Raw genomic sequence first — 8,388 nt, forward strand, 5'->3', positions numbered from 1 at the left:
GATGGGCCGCGCCGTGCATCGACGTAATGGCGAAAACAACCGACTGAAAACGAAAACAACCGACTGAAAACGTTGTCCATACGTCGTCGATGGGCCGCGCCGTGCATCGACGTAATGGCGAAAACAACCGACTGAAAACGAAAACAACCGAGTGAAAACGAAAGTTGAGGAAGGTGAATTCAGAGGGCGTGTTTCTGCAACTGATGAAAGTCGGACACTAATATGGTTTTTCGACAGCAAGGCTCAGATTAACATGGCGTTGTTGCCATTGTTTAGAAGTAAAACATAGCTCCAACCCCCATTTCACACACTCACAAGCTGAAATATTTTGGGTACATTATTACAATCAATCATTGAGAGAGTCTCTAAAATCACATTTATTTGTATTACTTCACTGTACATGAATCGTGGCAAAGTTGGTCCCTTACGAAAATGTAGCATGGTAGTAAAATAAAAATAAAAAATACCATGGTAACGTTACTATTATGGTTTTTGGGTCACTACCATGGCAGGAAAATACATTGATATTGGTGCAAATGCCATGGAATTTTCCTGCCATGGTAGTGACCAAAAAAACATGATCGTACCATGGTAGTTTTTTAATTGTACTACTACAGCAGGAAAATACAATGGTATTTTACTGCCATGGTAGTGACCCCAAAAACATTTTTTTTACATGGTATTAGCTACCATGGTACTGCGATGAAAAAACACCATGGTTTTGTACTAGCAGCATGTGGTGAAACATGAAAGCATGGTAGTTGTATACAATGTATTATGGTGGTCTGTGTCCCACCGTTTTTGGAGTAAAGTGACCAAAAAAAACGTAAGAATTTATGGTACTCACATAATGCAACATTGACTACTAGCTCTGCAATGGCAAAGCGAAGTACCCTCTTCAACCCTGTTAACTCAGTGAAAAACCACAACACACATGTTCGAGTAGTGTACCCTATTAAACCTTGGGACCTGGACAGGGTATGGTGAGAATAATGAATGGAGTCTGAAACATTGAAGATTTAAAATAATTTATCAGGGGCTTCTCTCTTCAATACAGTTTTCAGTTGTCTCTCTCTTATTCAGCTGACTTGGATACTCATATACAATTCTAAATGGCCAACATACTAAAAACTATTTGTAAAAATGTATACATCCTCATCTTTTCTCATAGATACATTTTCATCATATAATTGTCAACCTTTCCCTTAAAAACAGGAAGTGATGTGTTCCTGTTTCCACAGGAAACGGGCCGCTCGTTGGTCCTGTTGCCATGACACCCCCAGGCTAGCTTGACTGGAGCTAACGTTAGCTTCTATGCTAACGGATCAACTAATTAAACTATCAAAACGTAAAAATAAAAAAAAATACAATTACACCCCCCCCCTCGCTTCTTGGTGTTTCATACCATACGCTTTATAACCCGCTCACCGGGATAACGTTTAAAATATATTCCGTTTATCTGGTGTGTGTGTCATTCGGCTGCCCCGGCAGGCTAGTGAGAGAACCGCTGTGGAGAGAGAGAGAACCGGAAGAGACCGCTACAGAATTGAATTTATATGCATTCTGCCATTTATTGACCATGGGATTCCTATCTCCTCCTTTCTCTAATATCTCTGGATTCCTATCTCCTCCTTTCTCTAATATCTCTGGTGTGGGATTCCTATCTTCTCCTTTCTCTAATATCTCTGGACGTGGGATTCCTATCTTCTCCTTTCTCTAATATCTCTGGTTGTGGGATTCCTATCTTCTCCTTTCTCTAATATCTCTGGACGTGGGATTCCTATCTTCTCCTTTCTCTAATATCTCTGGTTGTGGGATTCCTATCTTCTCCTTTCTCTAATATCTGTGGTTGTGGGATTCCTATCTCCTCCTTTCTCTAATATCTCTGGACGTGGGATTCCTATCTCCTCCTTTCTCTAATATCTCTGGTCGTGGGATTCCTATCTTCTCCTTTCTCTAATATCTCTGGACGTGGGATTCCTATCTTCTCCTTTCTCTAATATCTCTGGTTGTGGGATTCCTGGGATTCTCCTCCTTTCTCTAATATCTCTGGTTGTGGATTCCTATCTCCTCTTTTCTCTAATATCTCTGGTTGTGGGATTCTCTAATATCTCTGGTTGTGGGATTCCTATCTCCTCTTTTCTCTAATATCTCTGGTTGTGGGATTCCTATCTCCTCCTTTCTCTAGTTGTCAGTCAGTATTCACACCTGACTTCTTCCACATTTTGTCGTGTTACAAAGTGGGATTAAAATTCATTTAATTGTCGTTATTTATCAACTATCTACACAAAATACTCTAATATAAGAGTGAAGGAAAATTATACTATTTGTAAAAAATATATAAATATTTGATTGCCAAAAAAACTTCCGTCTGTCTAAAATTTCCGTCTGTAACGAAACAAGGAAAAGTCAAGGGGTGTGAAATACCTTCTGAAGGCCCTGTGTATAAACATGTTAATCTACATATCATACGGACATTTAAAACGGTTTCATACTCCCCAAGTCAGGACTCTTATAATGAATCAAATAGCATAACTGTTTTTAAAAGATCTTTAAACCCTCTCCACTGTGCCAGTTCATGTTTTAATAAATCATAGTATAGAAAAAGACCAGCACCTTATCGCACCCCACCATCCATTTCACAAGAAATATGATGTCCTTGTTTAGATGAGAGAAAGTGTTTTCCCCAGAGCCTTACCGCAAATCCAATGACACTTCTTCCCAGATAATAAGAACTCAGCGGTCCTGCATGGGGCAAACGGATGCTGCTGGAGGAAATGAAATGACTGGATGTATGACCAAAAGGCCTCCTCTAGAAAACACTGGAATTACCTTCCTGGAATGTGGCGTGAGTGGTCTCTAGTTGTACCTGCATCGATTCACATCATAAACCACAATGAAAATCACCATGATCACCAGAGACCAGTTAGAGCCTGAGACAGCAGGGTGGGAGGATGGAATTATGGGGGCACCTTTAACCTCTTGTCAATCACAGATTAAACAAGACTAGGTCTACTTCCTAAATGTAGACATTTGGGACACGGTCGAGAGAACGGATCATCAAATAGATTCCTCCGTTGGACAACATTACAAATCATTTGTAGACTGAAAATATATTTTAGTCAAACATTATCTGTGAAAATAAGTGCTTTTATTTGACTTTATTTTTCATTTTAATTGTATTTTTATTTTTTCAAATGTATTATTATTATTATAATTTTGGACTTTTTGTTTTTTAAGCCTGTCACATCTGTGAATGTGGAATGTGTTTGGTTGGTTGGTTGACAAACAAGATCACTTAATACAACTTTAAATTGAAATAAATAAATAATAACATGATCTGTTTGGGCTTCTTGCTGTCAATCTGTATCCAATCAAATCTCTCCCTTCTAAATGAACACGGGATTTCAGCTCCAATCAAATCTCTCCCTTCTAAATGAACACGGGATTTCAGCTCCAATCACATCTCTCCCTTCTAAATGAACACGGGATTTCAGCTCCAATCACATCTCTCCCTTCTAAATGAACACGGGATTTCAGCTCCAATCACATCTCTCCCTTCTAAATGAACACGGGATTTCAGCTCCAATCACATCTCTCCCTTCTAAATGAACACGGGATTTCAGCTCCAATCACATCTCTCCCTTCTAAATGAACACGGGATTTCAACTCCAATCACATCTCTCCCTTCTAAATGAACACGGGATTTCAGCTCCAATCACATCTCTCCCTTCTAAATGAACACGGGATTTCAGCTCCAATCACATCTCTCCCTTCTAAATGAACACGGGATTTCAGCTCCAATCACATCCCTCCCTTCTAAATGAACACCGACTTCAGCTCCAATCACATTTTATTCTAAATGAACAGGTTGGATTTCAGCTCCTTCTAAGACTGCAGTTGAAGCATCACTGATTGAAAGAGGAAACTCAGTCAAAGCATGTACGGTTTAAAAAAATACATTTTATTGAACAAGTTCAGGTTGTTTTGTAAAACATTATCAGTCAGGTTGTGACTGCAGATACATAAAACTCACCTGAATCTCATGGGAAACAACAAACAAATGGAATGTTATGGTCCACGCTGTTCTGAGGCCAGTATTACTGAGGCCAGTATTACTGAGGCCAGTATTACTGAGGCCAGTATTACTGAGGCCAGTATTACTGAGGCCAGTATTACTGAGGCCAGTATTACTGAGGCCAGTATTACCGAGGCCAGTATTACCGAGGCCAGTATTACCGAGGCCAGTATTACCGAGGCCAGTATTACCGAGACCAGTATTACCGAGACCAGTATTACCGAGGCCAGTATTACCGAGACCAGTATTACCGAGACCAGTATTACAGAGACCAGTATTACAGAGGCCAGTATTACAGAGGCCAGTATTACCACGGGCAGTATTACCGAGGCCAGTATTACAGAGGCCAGTATTACTGAGGCCAGTATTACCGAGGCCAGTATTACCACGGCCAGTATCACCACGGCCAGTATTACCGAGACCAGTATTACCGAGACCAGTATTACCGAGGCCAGTATTACCACGGCCAGTATTACCGAGGCCAGTATTACCGAGGCCAGTATTACCGAGGCCAGTATTACCGAGACCAGTATTACAGAGACCAGTATTACAGAGACCAGTATTACAGAGACCAGTATTACCGAGACCAGTATTACCGAGACCAGTATTACAGAGACCAGTATTACAGAGGCCAGTATTACCACAGCCAGTATTACCACAGCCAGTATTACCGAGGCCAGTATTACCGAGGCCAGTATTACTGAGGCCAGTATTACCGAGACCAGTATTACCGAGACCAGTATTACAGAGACCAGTATTACAGAGGCCAGTATTACCACAGCCAGTATTACCGAGGCCAGTATTACCGAGGCCAGTATTACTGAGGCCAGTATTACCGAGGCCAGTATTACAGAGGCCAGTATTACCACGGGCAGTATTACCAATCCCAGTATTACCAAGGCCAGTATTACCGATCCCAGTATTACAGAGACCAGTATTACCGAGGCCAGTATTACCGAGGCCAGTATTACTGAGTCCAGTATTACAGAGGCCAGTAAGTATTACAGAGGCCAGTAAATATTACAGAGGCCAGTAAGTATTACAGAGGCCAGTAAGTATTACAGAGGCCAGTAAATATTACAGAGGCCAGTAAGTATTACAGAGGCCAGTAAGTATTACAGAGGCCAGGAAGTATTACAGAGGCCAGGAAGTATTACCGAGGCCAGTATTACCGAGGCCAGTATTACCGAGGCCAGTATTACCGAGGCCAGTATTACAGAGGCCAGTATTACAGAGGCCAGTATTACCGAGGTCCAGTATTACCGAGGCCAGTATTACAGAGGCCAGTATTACCGAGACCAGTATTACCGAGGCCAGTATTACCGAGGCCAGTATTACCGAGACCAGTATTACAGAGGCCAGTATTACCGAGGCAGCATTACCGAGGCAGCATTACCTGCCTAAACCATAACCAATGGTGGAGGATCGTCCAGTGTCATCACAATGTTGGAGTCCCAAATGGAACCCTTTCCCCTATATAGTGCACTACTATTGACCAGAGCCCTATGGAACCCTTTCCCCTATATAGTGCACTACTATTGACCAGAGCCCTATGGAACCCTTTCCCCTATATAGTGCACTACTATTGACCAGAGCCCTATGGAACCCTTTCCCCTATATAGTGCACTACTATTGACCAGAGCCCTATGGAACCCTTTCCCCTATATAGTGCACTACTATGGTCCTTCAGTAGCCCATGGCAGAGCTTGGCCCTTATAGTGCACAGCTAGTGGGTTCGATCCCTATGGAACCACCCTATATAGTAGAATACTATGACCAGACTGTAACCCTTTCCCCTATATAGTGCACTGCTAAATGAGCATATATTTATTATATTATTATATATTTATTGACCAGAGCCCTATGCAACCCTTTCCCCTATATAGTGCACTACTATTGACCAGAGCCCTATGGAACCCTTTCCCCTATATAGTATATCAAAAGTAGTGCACTATTAAGAGAATAGGGCACCACTAAGAACGTAACCAATGAGTGATTCTATCATAAGGACTGAGTCCCCGGGACGACATAAAGAAGACATCCTAGGTCAGTACACGCTAACAACACATTGGGTACGCGACCGTGGGTCAACACAACCATACATTCCTATGTGAGTTTAGCCACACGGTTTATTTTTGATCGACAGTATACAGGACAATGACCATTCAGGGTATATGAAGTCAACTCTGTCACACTGTCCTAATAGCAAACAGGGCTCCGTTCCCTACCACGTTACTATGGTAACCCTGGGACTACCGTAAAGGCACATTCAAGTATTTTGGGGAGTTTAAAAGCAACAGAGTAAAATATACAAACACATCATATTGTCACCTTGCTTTCTTTGAACAGCATTCATTTCCTTAACCTTGGACTGGCAGACACACACACACACACACACACACACACACACACACACACACACACACACACACACACACACACACACACACACACACACACACACACACACACACACACACACACACACACACACACACACACACACACACACACACACACACTCTGTCCATGCTGCAACACAGAGACCAAGGCTCCTGTTATACATCACTTCTCCTTACTGTCTGCTGGGCATCCAGCCAGCCAGCCAGCCAGCCAGTCAGCCAGTCAGTCAGCCAGTCAGCCAGCCAGCCAGCCAGCCATCCAGTCAGTCAGCCAGTCAGCCAGTCAGCCATCCAGCCAGTCATCCAGTCAGTCAGCCATCCAGTCAGTCAGTCAGCCATCCAGCCAGTCAGCCATCCAGCCAGTCAGTCCAGCCAGCCATCCAGCCAGTCATCCAGTCAGCCAGCCAGTCAGCCATCCAGTCAGTCAGCCATCCAGTCAGTCAGCCATCCAGCCAGTCAGTCAGTCAGCCATCCAGCCAGTCAGTCAGTCAGCCAGTCAGCCAGCCAGTCAGTCAGCCATCCAGCCAGTCAGCCAGTCAGTCAGTCAGCCAGCCAGTCAGTCAGTCAGCAATCCAGCCATCCAGCCAGTCAATCAGTCAAATCCAGCCAGGTCAGTCAGCCAGCCAGTCATATCAGATATAGCCAGTCATAAGCAAAACAAGCTAGTTGAGTCAGCCATCCAGCAAGTCAGTCAGTCAGCCAGTCCACCAGGAGTCAGACATCCAGTCAGTGAGCATCCAGTAGAAGTCAATCCAGTGGGCCAGTGGGTCAGAGACCAGTCAGTCGGACCAGGGGGAACCAGTCAGTCTGTCATCCAGCCAGTCACAGCCAGCCAGCCAGTTGGTGGGCCAGAGACCAGTCACCAACAGGGGGAACCAGCCAGTATCCAGTCAGTCAGCCACAGTCAGTCAGTGGGTTGGTAGGTAGAGACCAGCCAACAGGGGGAACCAGTCTGTCATGGATCCAGCCAGCAAGTGGGTTGGTAGGTCAGAGACCATCTAACAGGGGGAACCTGCTGTCATGGACCCAGTACACATCAACGCCAGTGGTCAGGTAGAGACCAGACTCAGCCAGCCAGCCAGCCAGTCAGGAGCCATCCAGTCAGTCAGCCATCCATCCAGCCAGCCAGTCACATCCACAACGTGGGTTCCAGCCAGCCAGTAGAGATCTTCCAGTCAACAGGGGGAACCAGCCAGTCAGCCAGCCAGTCACAGCAAGTCAGTCAGGTCAGATGAATAGAGACCAGACTAAACAGGGGGAACCTGTCATATCAGATATGGACCTGGTACACAACAACTTTGGTAGGTAGAGACCAGACTAACAGGGAGAATCCTGCTGTATGGACTGCCAGTAGAACAACAACAGTGGGTTGGTGGGTAGAGACCAGACTAACAGGGGGAACCTGCTGTATGGACCCAGTACACAACAACGTGGGTTGGTAGGTAGAGACCAGACTAACGGACCAGGGGGAACCTGCTGTATGGACCCTGTACACAACAACGTGGGTTGGTAGGTAGAGACCAGACTAACAGGGGAACCTGCTGTATGGACCCAGTACACAACAACGTGGGTTGGTAGGTAGAGACCAGACTAACAGGGGGAACCTGCTGTATGGACCCAGTACACAACAACGTGGGTTGGTAGGTAGAGACCAGACTAACAGGGGGAACCTGCTGTATGGACCCAGTACACAACAACGTGGGTTGGTAGGTAGAGACCAGACTAACAGGGGGAACCTGCTGTATGGACCCAGTACACAACAACGTGGGTTGGTAGGTAGAGACCAGACTAACAGGGGGAACCTGCTGTATGGACCCAGTACACAACAACGTGGGTTGGTAGGTAGAGACTAGACTAACAGGGGGAACCTGCTGTATGGACCCAGTACACAACAACGTGGGTTGGTAG

The sequence above is a fragment of the Oncorhynchus gorbuscha genome, unplaced genomic scaffold (assembly GCF_021184085.1).
Source record: "Oncorhynchus gorbuscha isolate QuinsamMale2020 ecotype Even-year unplaced genomic scaffold, OgorEven_v1.0 Un_scaffold_360, whole genome shotgun sequence".
Taxonomy (NCBI): Eukaryota; Metazoa; Chordata; class Actinopteri; order Salmoniformes; family Salmonidae; genus Oncorhynchus; species Oncorhynchus gorbuscha.